This window comes from Chelonia mydas, chromosome 26 (genome assembly GCF_015237465.2).
Source record: "Chelonia mydas isolate rCheMyd1 chromosome 26, rCheMyd1.pri.v2, whole genome shotgun sequence".
Taxonomy (NCBI): Eukaryota; Metazoa; Chordata; order Testudines; family Cheloniidae; genus Chelonia; species Chelonia mydas.
This window is the reverse complement of record NC_057859.1, coordinates 15,995,644-16,000,785: the sequence shown is the minus strand read 5'-3', so window position 1 is coordinate 16,000,785 and position 5,142 is coordinate 15,995,644. Positions and strand designations below refer to the sequence as shown.

Sequence of the window (5,142 nt, the reverse complement as noted above, 5' to 3'; positions counted from 1 at the left end):
TTCCTGTAAAATGCTTCCTTGCAGCATGGCTTGGCTCTCTGTGATGCTCTGTACCTTGGGGAAACACCCTACACCCCCAAGTTCATCTTTATAAAATGATTGTGTGGTATCCAATGCAAAGTTTGTCCTGTTGAGTGTCTTTGGAAGGCTCATGATGCACTGAGCATTGTTGTTATAGTAATTGTTACAGCAATGTTATAACTAAATACATGAAATTATAACCTATGAGGCTGAAAAAATGTGTCTTTGTGGTTTAAAATAAGCCCAGGCAAAAACTCTCCAAGAGCTGAGAGACAGTTCACACCTCATCAGGGCATGTATGGGACAAACCCAGCCCAGGCTCACAGGGACAAAGGATGCTGGCCTAGGCAGCAACAAAAGGATCTGTTGGACTCTCAAGTGAGTCACACCCCACCCTTCCTTTGGTCAGTTTGCAACTGCGATGAGGTAATGCTCACCTGACTCTGGGGGGGGGCAAAGCCAAGAGGGAAGAAAGAACATGATAAAAGGGAGAGATGTTTGCCATGCTTCCTCTTTTCCACCTACATCTACAGATGACACCACTACCACAACCACCAAGCGACTGAAGCGCTGATCAAAGGGGAGAGCCTGGCCAAAGGGCAACCAGCCATCCTTTTGGTGAGAAGCATCTAAGTTTGTAAGGACATTGAAAGTGTTAAGATCATCTTAGAATGCATTTTGCTTTTATTTCATTTGACCAAATCTGACTTATGCTTTGAGTTATAATCACTTAAAATGTATCTTTGTAGTTAATAAATCTGTTTGTTTGTTCTACCTGAAGCAGTGCATTTGGTTTGAAGCGTGTCAGAGACTCCCCTTGGGAGAACACGCCTGGTACATATCAATTTCTTTGTTAAATTGACAAACTCATATAAGCTTGCAGCATCCAGTGGGCATAACTGGACACTGCAAGACAGAGGGTCCTAGGGTTTTGTCTGGGACTGGAGATATTGGCTAGTGTCATTCGGTTGCACAATCCAAGGAGCAGCTTACATGGCAGAGGCTGAGCGTGAGCAGCCCAGGAGTGGGGGTTCTCCCAGCAGAGCAGGGTAAGGCTGGCTCCCAGAGTCAAGGATTGGGGGATCTAGCAGATCACCGGTCCAGATAATACCAGAGGGGAACATCACAGTGGCGCAGCGAGCAGGGTGTATGTGCAGCTTGTTACTCCAAGTGAAGTTCACACTTAAAATCACGAATATCAGTGCTTAAAGTGAGTCTTAAGTGCAGTGGCTAAGAACAGTCAGGACGAGGTCACAGTTTTATTATTTTCTGTTTGCTTATTTTGGGAAAGGGGAAATGAGTGAAAACAGTGAAGCAATTGCAAAGTTGGAGCTTTTTAGGCTGCAGTCTGCAGAAAAGAAGAGGGAGCACCAGAGATTATTGCAACTCAAAAAACTGGAGATAAAAGAAAAAGTGAGAGAAGAAAGAGAGCAAAAACACCAACTGGACCTGCTAGAGAAGCAGAACCAGAACCCATCGACCCCAACGACTCCCATCACTCCAAAAATCCACAGGTGGGAACGCTTATGTCCTACACACAGTGAGGACGATAATATTGTGACGATGTGACGCAGCAGGGAGGGGGGAGTGTTGACCTGGGAATGTGCCCTGGGGACGGGAGACCTGAGAGCCTGTTACCTGAGCCAGGAGGGGGAGGGGAGGTAACACCTCTGCCCAGGAATGTGGACGGAGGCTGCAGCAGGGAACCTGCTGGGTGGGTTTAGTTTTCAGTTTGGGGCTGGGTGGAGGAACACAGGGAACCCCAGGGCTGGGGTCTAAGCTCCCTGCTCCCCCAGAAGGACTTGACTGAGGGGTCCTGGGTGTACCCACAAGCTCTGTTTTGGACGGTGTTCCTGTTGTCCAATAAACCTTCTGTTTTACTGGCTGGCTGAGAGTCTCAGTGAATCCCAGGAAGAGGGGTGCAGGGCCTGGACTCCCCCACACTCCGTGACAACTATTGCAGAATATCTGACTACCTTTGAAGGCTGTGTGTAATACATGAAATCCCTGATAAGAGCGTTCCTACCCTGATTGTGAAATTAACTGGTAAAGCTCGAAATGTATTCAGCGGAATGCCTATTGAAGATGCTTTGGACTATTGTACATTGAAAACTTCGCAAAACAGTATCTTTAAGATTACCCCTGAAACATAGAGTTAAATTTAGGAATCTTAAGGGGGCTATTGGGATGAGTGATGGGGAATATGTAAACAACATGAAAGCTTTGTTGGGAAAAGGGAGGAGGGGTAAGGAGGTGGCAGGTTTGAGGGAATGTTGGATCTTGTTGCTCAAGAACATTTCCTAGGCGTGCGTGAGGCGGACGTGACCCAGTGTCTGTGGGACAAAGATGGAAAGTCTGGGGAGGAGCTGGCTTTTTTTGCTGATGCCTTCAAACAGAATCAGGTGTTTATTGAGGGCAGGGCACAGAAAGAGGGTTTAAAACTGGGGGAAGGGAGGATCCCATTTTGCCCCTGGAAAGAGAGAAGGGGGTTGGGAGCTTAAACATTCCCTTACCCCAAAACATTCCTCTAACCCTCATCCCAAACCTCCTGTAAAAGCAGACGAGCCCAGAAGGTGCCATCCGTGTAATTCCACTGATCCCCTGAGGAATAAACGCCCTGTGCTGGGAGGAAGCAGGCAACCAATAGCTCCTGTTAGTTCTGCTGCCCTCAACACTGAAACCGATCACGTTGGTTTTGTGAGGTTAGCCTCCCCAGAACCAGACATGGAGCATGTAACGGCTGCCCAAATCAATGGCAGGGAATACTTGGGGCAGAGGGATGCAGGGGCCCAGATCTCTCTGTGGTTAAGCAGGGTGTGGTCCCAAAGGCCAGTAAGTTACCTGGCCAAATGGCAGAGATTGTGGGGGAGGGTGAAAGCAGATTCCAAACCTTCCCAAACCACATGGATTTTAGCTAGTGGCACAAGGAAAGTGTTCTGACTGGGGGGGTAATAGAACACCTCCTAGTCGACCTGCTCCTGGGGAATGATTTTTTCCGTGTAGCTCAGGTTAAAGTATTTGCCTGCAGCAGGAGGGAGTATTATGCTGGGACCCTCGAGGGAAAGGGGAAGGTCTCGGGAACTGCTGAGAGAATGAGAGGGAGTCTCCTTGATTCTTCGGCAGCAGGGGGAAGCCACATGCTTCCAGGTGGGAGGGTGGTTGTGACCAATCTCTGCACTGCAGCTGGAGGCAACACCACCTCAGGAAGGGATGGGGGTGTGATGCCTGCCAGGGAGAGAACTGCCCAGGTTGTTAGCTGCCAGCAAATTTCAGCTGAACCAGAGACAGACCCAGCTCTAGGGAGCAGAGAGAAATGTGTCCCAGAGAGCCTGGAGAAGGGGCAGGGAATCTCAGAAACCACTGAGGTGGGTGAGGATTCCTGTGATTCTGTAACACAGGGAAGCAGGATGCTTCCAATTATGGGAGGGGCTGAGACAAGCTCCTTTCCAGCAGAAGGCAACATGCCCTCAGGCGCAGGGGCAGGAGAGGAGTTGTCAGTGATTAAGGAAACTTTAACTGTCCCAGTTGTTAGCTGGTAGAGTTTTGCAGATGAACAAAAGATAGAACCCTTCCTAGGGAGCACGAAAAATTGTGTTTTGGGAGGGGGCCCAGAGGAGGAAACTGGGGAAGGAATAGTGGGGGTACAGGAATGTCTCCTCACTAGTCACTTGGGGCAGGATGCCCAGGACACTAGCAGGAAGGATTTGTGTAACTGACCTCCTGGAGGGGAGCAGTCACACAGCTGACTTCTCAGGGACAGAGAAAGGAGTGGTGGAGGGCACCCCAATCCAGGTTCCAGTTTTTCAGGATGCTATTCCTGATAACTGTTTGGAAAGTAACTGTGTCTCTTTACATCAAGATGCAGCTCCAACGCCTGTGACAGCAGAGGAGTTGAGACCAGGAAATTGCCAGACAGTTCTGCAAGGCACCTCCCCATGGCTCTGTACCCAGCAGAGCGTGGCCGACTCATTAAAGCTTGGTGAAGATTAGACCATGAGTGGCAACAATGCACTATCTTTCACTTCTAGCCAAGCACATAAGCCACTCAGGTGACTCCAGCCTCCCCTGTGGAAAGAATTAACCCTTTTGTTGCTGGGATAAACTGGAACACAAGAGCTGCCATACTGGGTCAGACCAATGGTCCATTTAGCCCAGTATCCTGTCTCTGACAGTGGCCAGTGCCAGGTGCTTCAGAGGGAGTGTCCCAAACAGGGAAGCTGGAGAGAGCCACCCCTGTATTCTCCTCCCAGCTTTTGGGAGTCAGAGATTAGTGACACCCAGGGCATACGGTTGCATCCCTGACCATGTTGGCTAATAACTATTGACGGACCTATCCTCCTTGAACTTACCTAGCTCTGTTTTGGCCTTCACAACATCCCCTGGCAATGAGTTCCACAGGTTAATTGTGTGCTCTGTGGAACACTACACAAAGCCCCTTACCTAGCAGATACTGTGTCCAGTCTGGGAGTGTACGGCTGGGTGTGTAGTTACCAGTATGAGCAAGACTTTGCTCATGTCTGGGTTAAACATCTGAGTGTGCCCAGTGCGAGCAGACTGTTTGCAGATGCTGGGTGAACTCGGACCAAGCTGAGGGTTGATACAGCTGATGAAGGGCTGGGGCTTCCCCCTGTCTGCCTGCCTGCCTCCAGAAAGCCCATGAAGGGCTTGGCTACACTTGAAATGCTTCAGCGGCAAAGGTGTGGTGCTTCAGTGTAGACACCAGGTACGCCGAGGGGGGAGGGGTTCTCCGATCATTGTAATCTACCTCTGAGAGGTGATAGCTAAATCAGTGGAAGAATTCTTCCCTCAACCTAGCATTGTCTGCACCGGGGCTTAGGTCGGCTTAAGTACTGCACTTGGGGGGGTGGATATTTTTCACACCCCCTGAGCAATGGGGGGAGGGATAGCTCAGTGGTTTGAGCATTGGCCTGCTAAACCCAGGGTTGTGAGTTCAATCCTTGAGGGGGCCATTTGGGATCTGGGGCAAAAACTGGGGATTGGTCCTGCTTTGAGCAGGGGGCTGGACAAGATGACCTCCTGAGGTCCCTTCCAACCCTGATAGTCTATAATTCAATGTTGCTGGGTCAACCTCACTTTTTAGTGTAGACCAGGTCTAAGCAT

The 5,142-nt window shown here is 49.7% G+C and overlaps 1 long non-coding RNA gene across 1 annotated transcript; it reads left to right on the top strand.

Moving 5' to 3' along the window:
* Positions 1 to 529: 529 nt before the first annotated feature.
* On the top strand, positions 530 to 4,018 carry LOC122463895. The gene is made up of 3 exons (XR_006287618.1): positions 530 to 639; positions 1,313 to 1,535; positions 3,881 to 4,018. It is a non-coding gene; the product is annotated as an uncharacterized LOC122463895 (long non-coding RNA).
* The last annotated feature ends 1,124 nt before the right edge of the window (positions 4,019 to 5,142 follow it).